Source organism: Lactuca serriola, chromosome 6 (assembly GCF_051521515.1).
Source record: "Lactuca serriola cultivar US96UC23 chromosome 6, Lser_US96UC23_V15, whole genome shotgun sequence".
NCBI lineage: Eukaryota > Viridiplantae > Streptophyta > Magnoliopsida > Asterales > Asteraceae > Lactuca > Lactuca serriola.
Genome location: NC_136413.1, coordinates 59263449 through 59271381, shown reverse-complemented (window position 1 = coordinate 59271381; position 7933 = coordinate 59263449).

The following is a 7933-nucleotide window of genomic DNA, read 5'->3' as shown; positions in this document are numbered from 1 at the left end:
ATGCGAAACTGGTTGAAGCAGCGTGGCAGCGAATGAAGAATGATATCAATCGCCAGCTCTTCATCAAAGTTAACATTTAACTTCAGCAGGCGGTCGACATACCTCTGCATTTTTTGTAGATGAGCAGTGACAGAATCTTCGTCCCTTATATTGGTCGTGATCATCGAAGTGATGATCTCGTACCTCTCCTGTCTGTCACTTTGGCGGTACCGGTCCAGCAAATCCTGATGCATTTCATATGGATAGTAGTCCCCGTAGGACTTCTGGACTTCTGCAGTCATTGTTGCGAGCATGATGCAATGGCCTTTCGTAGCATCTCAGTCATGGGCCTCGAAGGCAGCAATCTCCTCGGGAGTAGCAGTGTTTACGTTCACCTCATTCAGCTCCTTGTCGAGGACATACTCCTTGTCCTCGTAGCGGGTAACCATTCGGATGTTCCGGATCCAATCATTAAAACTGGTCCCATCGAAGATCACTCTGCCACACAAGTTCATGAGTGAGAACGAGCCGAATGAGGTAGAGCCTGAAGCATTACTGTTGTTCGAGTTCGACATCTGAAAAGGAAAAGAGACAAAGTTTGACTAGACAAGAATCCCCAATTAAACGCCTAAATGAGAAATTAGGGCTAGGATCCAACAACATTATTTACAACTTAAAAGAGGGATGCCGTAATTTTAAATTGAAAGTAATTTGAAGGTAAGTGAATGACGATTCACTAATTTCCACCATGAAAAACAAAACGACTAAGTCTTAAATGTATTGAAACTCCTAAATCTTTTGAGATTCATTGAACTTTTCAATGACATGTTTAAATTTCTATATGCCCCTCAAGTTTGTGACTGGGATACCGAGGATCACAAACAGGGTGTGAATAACCATGTGAATGTACTTGGTTCCCTCGATGTTACAGTCACCTAATCAATGTGTCGGTTAGCCACACATGCTCCATTAATCTATGACAAATAACAAGTCACCTTTTTCCACCTTTGCTTAGAGCCAAATTAGTGTGCTGGTTAACTACACACGCTCCACTAACGTCTTGGAAAGGGTACAAAGTGTAATTCCATGGATTAGCATCAAATTCACATTCTTCCTAAAGTAACTACGATTGGGAATTTTATAAAAACATTTAGTTACTTTATTATTCATTATACTTTTAATGAGGAATTGGTTGCCCTATCCTACCCGTTCGGCTAACGACCCTCCACCAATTAAGGAAACGGTGGGTGAGAGTGGACACTCATTAAACGACCATTTTATAGGTCATAACCTTATACCCCCCTTATAGATCGACTTTGTGAATGAGGTCTACTAATGGTAAGGCTAACATTTATCTTATATATATATAATAATTATTCTTATAATATTATAATAGTATAGGGTGAATTTTAAACTTGTAAAATTATAGTGTTTGGAATTTAATTAATTCAAAATTAAACTTTTAATCAAAAATTTAAATTCCAAAAGTTGAGGGCATGTTTTGAAACATTTCAAAACTATCTAGATCAAAATTCAAATAAACAATTATACAATTAATTTTGGTGATTATCTAATTTTTCACCTAATCCAATTTCATACAAGATAATTGATCAAATAATTCAAATAATTAACATTTATCAAATAAGGTAATAATTATCTAATTAATGACAAAAATCTTTTATTTTGATAGAGATAACCAAAAGGAATCAATAAAATTCATATTTTATTAATTAGAGGCAATTATGGTAATTATCCCAAGTCAAAATAAGCAAAAATCCCGAAAATCCGTCTGTCTGACAGCCCAACTCGTCGAGCCCCTTACGGGACTCGCCAAGTACATCCTACTCATCGAGTACCTCATTGGGATCGACGATTCTGTCAGGCAGATAGCCAAAAATTCGATTTTAAACAATGAATAAAGACACTATGCATCAAATACAATAGAAACCAACTAAGGCTCTGATACCACTGATGGGTTTTGAGCAAAATAACATCATATGTGCACATGCAAAACCCTAAAACTTTGGATCTAGGTTTCTCTATTGTACATGCAAATTTATCCAAAGCTTGAAACCCTAATCTAGGATACTATTAAAACGAGATCTACAATAAAACAAGTTTATATGATACCTTTCAATAGTTGCAAGAATCTTTGATCTTCAAAAGCTTAGTGTCACAAGTGTAACACCTCTAATGGCTTACAAACACCAATGCAAGAAGATGATTGAGAAACGAAGGGAATTGAGGCACAAAATCGGCTCAAGGAGTCTCTGGAATAAGTGGTAGCCGATTTTGGGTGCCCTAGGGGTCCTTAAATAGCTGAGCTGCTAGGGTTTCAGTCAAAACCTTAATTGGATAACTTAGGCCCTAAGCAACTTCAAGAACCTTATGGAATAAGGCCCCTTGGACGAAATTAGAGTGGGCTTACACTCTAATTTTCGTCCCCCTTTATATTCATAAGGATTCACAGCCCAAAATCAATTATCTTATAATTGACAGTTCCAGTCCCCCTTATTTAATTAATATCTTTTAGCCACAAAATTAATTTTTAATTAATTCTTGACTAATATTAATTAAACTATATGATTTCTTTTTTAATATATTACTCATATAATATATTAATAAACCATAATAACGTCTTTCTCTTCATAAATCATCCTGTCCAACTGCTTTGGTGAAGGCAACCCAAAAGGGCCATGCACAACCGGATCAAGTACATACCAAATATAGTTACGGGCTTAGACTTTGCAAACTCTAATGATCCATGACTTTCCACATTCCTATAATCCATGGGTTTAACCTCCATGGATTATCCATGGGTTATATTATTGGTTTAGCCCACTTACATAATCATGGATCACTTAGCCCAAACTATAAGTATCATTGATTTACATAATCAATCCGTCAATATTTAATTAGTCTCTTTTGACCACAAAATTAACTTCAAATTAATTCTTGTACAATAATAATTAAATAGCCATATTAATATATTATACTTATAATATATTAATAAATCGTAAATAACCTTATTATCAAAAAAAACCACCCTATCAAATTGCACTCGTGAAAGCAACCCAAAAGGATCATGCTACTATCGAGTCAAGTACATACCAATTATAGTTATGGGCTTAGACACCAAATCCAACAGTCTCCCACTTGGATAAGTCTAATAACTATAGCTGCCTATGTGACTTCAGGATCCGACTTAGTAATCGTAAGCTTCCAAAAGCCGCTGTCAACTTTGACCCAGTCAGTGACGCATCCTTTAGATAAGGGATCATATACTTCTCTATTCTCAAGATATCAGCTGGAAAAATACATGAAACAATGTCATACTTATTGTCCAACAGTTTGTTTCCCGATTTCTGATTTGTCTGACATAGAACATAATTGAACGCATCAGTTTAGTTCTGACCGGGCCTGACACATAAGTCAAAACATAATCATCGAGGGGCCCAAGATATCGCTTTTAATCCTCTTAGGATAAAAGGAACAGATAAACTTCGACATTATATGCTTGTACTAACTATTCATTAAATCATGCACAATGACGCGTTTTATAACATCAAGTTACTGATGCGTTTTTGTGCCATCAATGCACGACTAACTCATAGTCAACAACTCATATATCTAGGTTTGAAGACATATATGTGATATTATCATCTCACGATCACTCGTGATAAATTCCATGAAGTGATTCAAGTCAGAGCAGGTTGATCCAATACTCAAATCTTATTTCAGAAGTACTCATGAATGGTGTAGCAAACATGTTGCTATGCCTAACTCCTTAGAAAATCCTACAAGCCAACTCATGACAGTCTTCTTTCATACCTACTTCCAAAGTATGTGGATAGTTTAAATAAATCTTATTTATTCTGAAAGTCAAAACATGCAAAGCGAAACAATAGTAAATAGTTGACACAAGACAGTAACTTTACTTATAAATAAAACTCATTTTATTCATCATCAAATGTCAATTACAATTTAGCTATTACAATTTTTGGTTTATCTAATCACTAAAACTAATATCGTCCTTTAGCCCAATGCCCCTCGCATGCTGCAAGTGCTTAACCCTAGTCAGTCCCTTTGTAAGGGGATCTGCTGGGTTGTCCTCCGATGATATCCTCTTCACCACGAGATGCCCTTCTTCTACTTAATGTCTTATGAAGTGGTACTTTCTGTCGATATGTCTAGATCTTCCATGATCTCTCGGTTCCTTAGTTAAGGCAACCACCCCTTCATTATCGCAAAAACTTTCCACATGCACCTTTATGGATGGACTAACTCCAAGGTCTCCGATGAAAATTTTCAACCATATCGCCTCCTTCGTTGCTTTGCTTGCTGATATGTACTCTGATTCACACGTTGAATCAACTACAGTCTCCTCCTTAGAACTTTTCTATGTTACTGCTTCTCCATTCAGGGTAAACACTCAACCCGACTGAGAGCATAAATTATCTTTGTTGGTTTGAAAGCTCGCATCACTGTATGCTGTTACTCTCAATTCATCGCTCCCACCGAGGGTAAGGACCTAGTCCTTAATCCTTCGCAGGTACTTAAGAATATTCTTAACCGCAGTCTAATGGGCTTTACCAGGGATCCCTTGATATCTTCTGACCATGCTCAGAGCAAATGTCACATCAGGGCGAGTACATGTCATAGCATACATGATCGAACCTACTACGGAAGCATATGGTATATGACTCATTTCTACTATCTCAGCCTTTGTACTCGGACTCTGAGTCTTACTCAGTTTGGTATTACCTTGGATAGGTAAGTCACCTTTCTTGGAGTTCTCCATGTTGAAACGTTTCAACACCTTGTCCAAGTAGGTACTTTGACTAAGTCATATTAGTCTTTTACTTATGTTTCTCAATATCCTTATCCCTAAGATATAGGAAACTTCTCTGAGGTCCTTCATGGCGAAACACTTCCCAAGCCAGGACTTGACCTCCTGCAAGGTTGGGATGTCATTTCCTATGAGTAGTATGTCATCCACATACAATACCAGAAAGCTAACTATACTCCCACTAGCTTTGACATATACACATGAATCAACTTCGCTTCTCGAAAATCCGAACTCTTTAACTTTCTCATCAAAACAAAGATTCCATCTGCGAGATGCTTGTTTTAATCCATATATGGATTTCTCAAGCTTACACACTATATTAGGATACTTTGCATTGACAAAATCCTCTGGTTGACTTATGTAAACATCCTCAGCCAACTTTCCCTTAAGGAAAGCGGTTTTGACATCCATTTGCCATATTTCATAGTCATGAAATGTAGCTATGGCTAGCATAACCCTTATAGATTTAATCTTCGCTACTGGTGAGAAGGTCTCATCATAGTCAACTCCCGGAGTTTGAGTAAAGCCCTTCGCAACCAGTCGCGCCTTATATGTGTGTACATTCCCATCCATTTCAGTCTTCTTCTTGAAGATCCATTTGCACCCGACTGCCTTACGACCCAGTACATTATCAACCAAGTTCCAAAATTGATTGTCATACATGGACTGAATCTCGTTGACCATGGCCTCTTTCCATTTAGCAGACTTGGGGCCTGCCATGGCTTCCTTGTAGTTGTTAGATTCATCCAAATTTATCAGTGTACTATCACTGATAGATGTATCACCCTCAGCTGTTATATGAAAACCATATAGCACAGGTGAAGCACTAACCCTATTGGAACGCCTCGGAGGTACATACTTGTCAATTGGTTCAACCAGAGTTTCCTCCTCGGGTTGGGTGCTAGTGTTTGAGGTTCCTTCATCACTCAACTTTTGAAGCTCTTCAAGGTCAATTTTCCTCCCACTGACCCCTTAACATATGATTTCTCTCTCTCGAAAGACTCCTCTCCTCGCAACGAAGACAACATTGTCACTCGGTCTATAAAAGAGATATCCAAAGGACTTCTGTGGGTAGCCAATGAAAATACATCACTCATTCTGAGCTTCGAGCTTGTCGTTAGTTTCTCTTCTCACAAAAGCATCGCAACCCCAAACTTTGATGTGGTCTAACGTGGGAACCTTCCCTGTCCACATATCATGAGGTGTTCTGGAAACCCTTTTTGGTAGGAACTAGATTAAGGATATGGGCGGAGGTCTCTAAGGCATACCCTCATAATAAGATTGGTAACGAAGCTCGACTCATCATGGAACGAACCATGTCTAGCAAGGTCCTATTGTGCCTCTCAGCCACACCATTAAGTTGCGGTGTCCTAGGTTGTGTCAATTGTGAAACAATTTCACATTCCTTAAGATAGTCAAGGAACTCGATACTAAGATACTCTCCTCCACGATCGGATCGTAGCATCTTTATCTTCCTACCCAATTGATTCTCCACTTCTTGCTTAAACTCTTTGAAAGTTTCAAATGTTTCTGACTTATGATTGATTAAGTAGATATAGCCATACCTACTGTAATCATCAGTAAAAGTTACATAGAAGCGGTTAGCATCCCTTGTGGTGGGTCTGAATGGTCCACACACATCGGTGTGTATGAGGTCCAACAAAACTTCACCCCTTTCACCAGTGAAGGGTGACTTGATCATCTTTCCAAGTAAACAAGATTCGCAAGTGTCATCTGACTTTAAGTCGAATGAATCCAAAACTCCATCCTTTTGGAGTTGGGCTATGCACTTCTTGGACATGTCCAAGACGACAATGCCACAAGCATGCCTTGTCCAGAACATTGGACGAATCAATATTCAACACATTATTTCCTAAGTTATCTATAACATTCACAGTTTCATATACACCATTGCAAGGTAATGCTTCAAAATAAAATACACCATTGCAATTTATCTAACAATAAGACTGAATTGCTCTTACACACACACACACACACACATATATATATATATATATATATATTACTAAACTATAATATTATAAAGTATAAGGGTTGAATTTTAACTTTTAAAACTCTAGGGTTTGGAATTAAAGTTTCATTTAATGAGACTTTGAAAATTCCAAAACTTGATGACAAGTTTGAAACTTGTCAAAACTCTTCACATTCATAACCTATGAGTTTAATTTGATTTTAATGATGAGACTGTTCATTTTCCATAACTTGAGGACAAGTTATGGAGGTCATTAAACATCAATTAGATCATTTTTCTAACAACTAAATTATCACATAATTGATGATCTAACTAAACTCATAAACAATACAATTCTAAATCAACAATTTTAAAAAACAATTTGGTTTATCATATAAAACAACAACTATTTTAAAACTTTGACAATTATCTTTCAATTTGATGAACATGATCACTACCATATCTTAAAAAACATATTTTTAAGATTCAAAACAGTTTGGGGTAACGATCATATCCAATTTTTGCCAAAAGCGCGAATTTCTGCACTCTAATCAGCCAACTCGGTGAGTCCATGAACTGGACTCGTCGAGTTCCCCAGTCTTGGGGAACTCGACGAGTTCATCACTCATAATGCAGAAAACTCGATTTTTTCAACTTTGAAAACAAGCAAGCATCAAATATAATAGAAAACAATCCTAGGCTCTAATACCACTGTTAGTTTTTGAGCATTATAACACTTCCTAAGTGCACATGCAACCCTAAATGCTTTGGATCTATGTTTTCTCTAATTATACATGCATTTTCTTTTTCCAAAGCATTCACCGTAGTTAGCATACAATTGAAGCTATATATAATTAAAACATAGTTAGGATGCATACCTCTTATGTAGGGTAGAGTTCTTGACCTTTGGAAACTTGAGCACCTCAAGTGTGATGCCTCTAATGGTTCACAAACACCAATATGAAAAGGAGGTTCTAAGAGAACAAGTTACTTGTCTCTCTTGAAGGTGCAACCGATTTTGGTGCATGGAGGAGGCTATTTATAGTTGTGGCAAGTGCTAGGGTTACACTTTGCAAACCCTAATGATCCATGACTTTCCACATTCCTATAATCCATGGTTTAACCTCCATGGA